This window comes from Phalaenopsis equestris, unplaced genomic scaffold, assembly GCF_001263595.1.
Source record: "Phalaenopsis equestris unplaced genomic scaffold, ASM126359v1 Scaffold000253, whole genome shotgun sequence".
In the NCBI taxonomy this organism is placed as follows: domain Eukaryota; kingdom Viridiplantae; phylum Streptophyta; class Magnoliopsida; order Asparagales; family Orchidaceae; genus Phalaenopsis; species Phalaenopsis equestris.
In genome coordinates, this window is record NW_018164695.1 from 85681 (window position 1) to 93423 (window position 7743).

The window sequence follows — 7743 nt, forward strand, 5'->3', positions numbered from 1 at the left end:
GGCTAACATTCTCGTATCAGAACCTAAAACAATAAACCAAGTTGGGGGCTTTAACCTGTCACTTTAAAGTCCTCTGACTCTACACCCTTCAATGAATATTTTCCTATTTATTTGCACTCAATCATATGAACCACATTCTCATTCACATAACCTCATGTGATTCTTTCCAATTGTTCATTGAGATAATACCAGCTCGGTTCTTACATTTTCTCACAACAAATTTTAACATATGGATTGACCAAATCAAGAAGTAAATGAAGTGCATGAATTTAAATCATCACAACTTCTTCCAACATTAAAGATCAATACTCTCCACAATTTCCATTCACAACTTAATTACTTATGATTTTAAGAAGAAAGATAAAGAAAACTACTCAGAATCCATGGAGAAAATAAAACCACACTTTAGACTTAAAAGAAGAAATCATTTCAAACAACAACAAGTCTCAATTAAAATCAAAAGTAGTCTAAAACAAAAAGATAAAAATTTATCCCAAGTCCTCCACCACACTCTTGAAGTTCATTTGAAGATCTTCTCTTTTACAATCACTCAAAACAAAATAATAAAAAAGATAGGGAAAATAAAAAGTTGTTCATGAAAATCTTTCCAAACTAACTCCCCAAAAAAAGAACTTTCAAAACTTGTAAATATTTTCAGGACTCCTTTCTAAGTCCTCTCTTCTTTCTTTTATAGTTTTCTAAGAGGTGCCTTGGGATCTCTTCAAAATGTGTCTTGATTTGATGTATTTACCCAAGATACACAACCTTTCATGATAATTTTCGTCCATGGTGGTTACAACCACCTATTAAGCCAATCGGTGCCTCAAAAACCTCTTCAAAATTCGTGAAAACTGATTTTACTCGTCTAGTAATTGCCACTGGCGCGTAAGCGCGGGGTCTAGGCGCTTAGGCGCGGCCTTCTCTGTTTAACAAGCGCTTAAGCGCCGGATCGGGCGCTTAGTCACCAAAACTCTTTTGCACAATTTTTCACATTTTTGCTCCAAATTTGATCATTTTTCACTCCTTTAAGTATTTTTTTCATTTTTACTTGTATCTGCAAGAAAAACACAAAAAATCCTATCATTAAAGAAAAAATACCTTCCATTAAAGTGCAATATTTCAAAAATAGGTATAAAAATGTGTCTAAAAATACTATATATTTTAGGTGTATCAATAGGCCCAAAGGACATTGTGCAGTTCTTCTACCCATTGCCCCTCAGCCTTCTCAAGTCAAGTTTTCAATCCTTTGAGAACAATACGATTCGTTACCTCTGTTTGTCCATTTGTTTGAGTATGCGCCACAGCAATGTGCACCAACTGAATGTGAAGATTCTTGCAGAATGATGTGAAAACCCTTCAAGGGAATTGAGTCCCATTATCAGTGATAACCTTTGCAGGAAGCCCAAAGTGACATATGGTGTTTTTTCAGACAAACTGTTTGGCATTTACCTCAGTGATTTTGGCAAGAGGCTTTGCTTATACCCATTTAATGAAGTAGTCGACAGCTAAGATGATGAATTTTTGTTACCCCTCAGCCTTCTCAAGTCAAGTTTTCAATCGTTTGAGAACAATACGATTCGTTACCTCTATTTGTCCATTTGTTTGGGGATGCGCCACAGCAATGTGCACCAACTGAATGTGAAGATTCATGCAAAATGATGTGTAAACCCTTCAAGGGAATTGAGTCCCATTATCAGTGATAACCTTTGCAGGAAGCCCAAAGTGACATATGGTGTTTTTTCAGACAAACTGTTTGGCATTTACCTCAGTGATTTTGGCAAGAGGCTTTGCTTATACCCATTTAATGAAGTAGTCGACATCTAAGATAATGAATTTTTGTTGTCCAGTAGCTATCAGAAATGACCCTATGATATCTACCCCCCATTGGGCGAAAGGCCAAGGACTTCTACTGCAGTGCATGTGTAAGATTGGAGTGTAGTTGGCAATTCTTACATTTTTACACAAACTTTAATGCATTTTGCTTGATTGTGAGCCAGTAGAAGCCTTGCCTCATTATTTCAAGTGCAAGTGCCCTACCACCAAGATGCTCCCCACATATTCCGGAATGAACTTCTCGTAGAGCATAATCAACTTCAGATGGAGGAAGACACTTGAGATATGGACCTACAAATGCCTTCTTATACAGTTCATCCCCTATAAGGATGTGGTCGTCATGCGTCGGATGCGAATTGATGTCGTAGCATCATCTGACAGTGTTCCTTCTTGGAGGAAGAAGATGATGGGATCCATCGAAGAGGACTCCCTTGGGTCATCTATAGACAGTATCTCCCATGGGCCATGAATGCTAGGAAAATGTATCTCTTCAATATACCTTCTTTTATAAAGATCTCAGTTGTTGAAGTTGCAAGTTTGGAGAGGGCATCAGCTCGGGTGTTATGCTCCCGAAGTATATGAATGAGCTGACATGTTTCAATTTGGGCGAGAAGTGTTCTTACCAGACTGAGATATTGCACTAGTTGTGTTGTGAGTTATGAGCGTCAAATTCTCCTTCTACTTGTGACACAATGAGTTGAGAATTATTGTAGATAATCATGTTTCATACTTCATATATAATGACAAGCTTTAATCCAGTGACAAGTGTTTCATATTCAACAACATTATTTGTGGCTGGAAATTTCAAACTAAGTATGTACTCCAAAATGTCTTTCCTTAAGGAGATGAGTATTATTCATGCACCAGCTCGTGAGTTTCCAGATGCTCCGTCTACATATAATATCCACTGAGGTGATCGTGGAAGAGAGGAGGGTGGTTCATTAGAGGCAGACATTGTACATTCTACTACAAAGTTGGCCAACACCTGTGATTTGATGTTTGGTTGTGGTAAATACTGGATGTCAAATTCTCCCAATTTTACTGACCATTTAACTAATCTTCCCAATGCTTCTGGCCTTTGTAGGATAGCCTTCAAAGGAATTTGCGTGTAAACAACAATAGTGTGAGTCTGGAAGTACGGACGAAGTCTCCTTACTGAGAATACCAAGGCTAGTGTAGTCTTGTTTGCCATCGGATAACAACTTTCTGAATCAGAGAGAACTTTACTGACGTAATATACTGGTTTCTCGATTGTGTTTTCTATTCTGACAAGGGACTATACGACCATTCAATCGTTGGCTCGTTGCACCTCCTTGATGTTCCTTGGAGGCACTATCTCTCTCAATGCCTTGATTTTTTTTGTGTTTTCTTCAATCCCACGATGGGTAACCATGAATCCCAGAAACTTCCTTGATGCGACCCCGAAAGCACATTTAGGCGGGTTAAGTCGTAAGTCATCATGACGAAGGAGTTGGAAACACTCCTCTAGATGAGAAATGTGTTGGGATGCTTCCAAGCTTTTTACTAACAAGTCAGCAACATAAACCACCATTGTACGCCCAAGAAGCTCTTTAAAGACCTTGTTCATGAGTCGTTGATAAGTTGCACCAGCATTTTTTAACCCGAATAACATAACCTGATAACAGTATAAGCCCTTATATGTTTAAAAAGAGGTGGCCTCCTTGTCCATTGGGTTCATCTTTATTTGATTGTATCCCGAGTATGCATCCATAAAGCTTAGCATCTGATGTCCAGACGTGGCATCAACGAGTTGATCAGCGTGGCATCAACGAGTTGATCTATGCGAGGGAGGGGAAAACTATACTTCTGGTAAGCTTTGTTGAGGTTTGTATAGTTGACACACATTCTCCATGAACCATTAGCTTTTTTCACCATGACGACATTGGTCAGCCATGCAGGATGGTGTACTTCCCATACAAACTTTGCTTCGAGAAGCTTGTTGACTTCTTATTAAATAGCTTGTAAACAATCTAGGGCAAAATTGTGCTTCTTCTGGACGACCGGTTTAAAGGTTGGATCTATCTTTAAAGAGTGCATGATTATTTGAGGGTCAACTCTAGACATGTCGGTCGGAGTACATGCAAAAATGTCTTGGTTCCGTTGGAGAAGATCTACATACTCCTACCTTTGCTCATCAGAGAATAGGGAACCAAGCTCCACTGTTCTCGAGGGATGTTCGTCAGAGAGTGGGATTTGAACCAAGTCTTCCACTGGAGAAGCCCGTTGAGATACATCTTCATCTCGAAGATTGATTGAGATACATCTTCATCTCGAAGATTGAAGTTTTCAATGCTAAGTGTCATTGACGGGCGTGGTTGAGCTTGTATGAGGTAACATGATTGTACTATTTGTTGATCACCTCACACGATGCCAATCCTTGCTGAGGTTGGAAACTTGATCTTCAAGTGTGTTACAGAAGTAACGACGCGAAAGATTGATTGCAGTGGTCTCCTGAAAATAGCATTATATGCCGATTTTGATTTGACAATGATGAACTGAACTGAGTGGGTTATCTGTCGAGGAAAATCCCCCAATACAACAGGGAGATTTATTGTTCCCTTGACCCTCACTAGTCGATTATTAAAACCATATAATGGTCTAGATGCAGGTGGAAGACTTTCTCTTGTCAATACCAAACTAAGGAAAATTGAATAAAACAAGACATCGATAGAGCTCCCATTGTCGATCAAGATCCTCTTTACGTTATAGCAGAGCTCACCAATTCCTGCAGTAATTACGGGAGGATCTTGGTGGGAAACTCGAACTCCTTCCAAATCAGAATCATCAAAAGTTATAGGCTCGAGGCGTAATTTCTTCTTCATTGGTTCACCAAATACAGTGACAAGGACTTGATCAGTAAGTGATGGACCTCCAGCAATTGTTTGAATTTCTCTTACGACTGGGTGACCCCCATGTTGCTACCTTGGTGTATGTTGCCCCAGTAGGAGCATTATCGATACCAGCTGGTTTGTTTTGTACAAATCAACCAAGAAATCCCTGTTTAATAAACTTACACGCTTCAGTGGAGTGGCCACGACTTCAATGAAAATGACAGTATTGTTCTTGATTCCCTGAGTTAGGTTTTAGGTCGTGAGGTCACTTAACGACTTGCTCATATTTGATAGTCATTAAGACGTTAGCACGTGACGTGTTGAGTGGTGTATACACTTTCTTGGGTCCGTTAGCATGTGACGTGTTGAGTGGTGTATACACTTTCTTGGGTCGATATTCTGTTCATTGACCTGCAGGTTGAAGGAGGAGGTCACGATTCTTTGGTTGTTCAAACTTTCTCTGTGCGAAGATTGATTATTGTCTCTGGAGTTACCTTTATGCTTTCCCACAAATTTCTCAAATTGTTCCTTATAGGCACTGATAGCCTTGTCTGCAGTCATTTGGGCCTCAACACGGTGGACAAGATCGACATAAGAACGAACTGTCTCCCGCATCAGTGATGAGTAGAAGGGTCCTGGGCGGAGCGTAACTCTGGATCTACTCCTGGAAGTTGACGGGCTTCAGTAGAAAACTTGCGGAAGTAGTCTTTGAGTGACTCTCCATCACTTTGACGAATTCCTGAGAGATGGGATGAATCCTTAATGATCCTTATATTTGCGATGAACTGCTCCGCGAACAGTTTTGCAAGCTTGTTAAAGGTGTTTATAATGCCCCCGGCAGAGAGTAGAACCAAGTTTGAGCTTGTCCTTTAAGAGTAGTCGGAAACACTTGACACAGAAGCACATCAGAGGCACGAATCAGAGGCATGCTGAATGTGCATGATGGTTCGATAATGATCAATATGCTCGTAAGGGTCGGTTGTCCCTTCATATGTATCGATGCTCGGAAGCTTAAAGCCTGTTGGGTTGGAGAGTTGGAGGACAGCATCCGCTAAGTGAGAAGATTCACGGATGTTACAGTGAGCGTAGAAGCGATCCTTTTTCTTTAAGGGGAACTCTTCCCAGACGAGGCGTCGTAGTTCATTACAAATAACATTATCTGGAATGGCAGGAAGATGTGGCGATGCCGGGTGAGTTGCACGAGATGGATGAGTGGAACTTGTTGTATCTAGGAGTTCAACTTCACGACCTGATAGAGGATGTGTTCCTTCTTGAGGAGGAGGGTCGGCATGAGGTCTTCCGCGCGGCAGTTCTTCCGAGCGGTAAGTTTCTTGTACGTCATGGAGTTAATGGTAAACGAATTTCATCCAATGGTGTAAGCAGCGTTTGTTGAGCTCCGCGTAGGAGCTGTAGGATCTCTAGTTGAGACTCCTCCATTCTACGCATTCAATCTTCTATTAAAGGACCTGAAACACATTCATTGGCGGGATAACGTCTTCCAGGGCGGGAAGATGAAGAAGCATGCCGCCCTTGACTTCGTGACTGTCAGGATGCTCCATTATCACGAACAATGTGTCTGGTGGCCATGTAGTAAACTATGTAAGTACTTTAGTTGTGGGATTGAGACTTTCTCACAGACGGCGCCAAACTGATGAGTGCTAGAAAATTCGCCGTGGTAGAGTAATGGATTATCGTCTTAGCATTGCACGAGGATTCAACACACACTCAGATGAAAATGAATCAAGTTGTGATAACACCAAAAGTTTTTACGTGAAAAACCCGTAAAGGGGAAAAATCATGGGGTCTGGCCCAGTTGTAAAAGTCCACTATAAGTTGATGATTACAGATGTCCCTTGTCCCACAAGCGGAAAAGAGTTACTAGTTTTCCAAGTTACAACGTCGACTGAGGTCAGCGGCGGGGGGGGTCAGCGGTGGTCGACGGAGGTCAACGGCGATCAACAGTGGCCAGCGGTGGTCGACAGAGGTCAGCAGTGGTTGTCGACGGTCAGTGGTGGTCGACGACGATCGACGATAGTGATGGTGATCTTGAACTTGAGCTCCTTTTTAAAGTTTCAAGTTCCTCAAGTTCTATCTTAAGCCTCCTCTTTTTCATGTGAGGGGTGAGGCTTTATTTATTGTGTTTTGAGTGCAATTAATGCAGGAATATGAACCATTTTGATCGGACGGTCCGAAGAGATTCCTTTGATCAGATGATGTTTGATGGACATTTGAGTGTCTTAACGATGTCAAAATTGAGCAATTTTAGGCTCGTTGGATTCGTCTTGTCGAGGCACTCAATTTGACAATAGACTCGCTAGATTCGACATCCGTTTGACCTTTCAAATGCCTCCGAAAATTCTCCAATAGTAGTTTAATGATTTGATACGAGCTTAATTTGACTGATTTTTATAACATTAAGTTTGTCTCATTGAGCCGATCAGTTTGACTATAAGTTTGCTAAAATCAAAGCTCCGGATGATTCTTAATTGAAGTTTGCATATTTTTTGTTCAAAAAATTGCACTGAGATTCGTGTCGGTACTCAATTTGACAATAGACTCGCTAGATTCGACATCCGTTTGACCTTTCAAAAAATTGCACTGAGATTCGTGTCGGATGAGGAAAATTTGTTGATGGCATATTATATATACATACCTTTCAAATGTTTATTTTGCTTTTTAAAATTTTGTATATTAGGCTTCATTTGCGAAAATACTGAAGTTTCGTTCATTGCAAGGGCTTTGATGTGTGAAAATGTTTTTGTTTGGTGAACAAGTGTCTCCCAAACTTTTGTGGAAGTTATTTCGCAAGAACAATAATTTTTTGTCGTTTCGGATTGCAGTCGTCATTCTATGTTGGTCACGGTGTTTACAGGAGCTCTGTTGAGTGTAGGGCGATAAAAATGGCTTGTTGTTTGCAAATAATTTGTTCGCCAAGCAAACAAGCAGAACATGAGTAATGTTTTTGTACTCGAGCCGAACAAAAAAAAAATATTTTTTTGTTAGTGTTCGACTGATTTTAACTCGAAATAATAAAATTTTATTTATATATATACATATA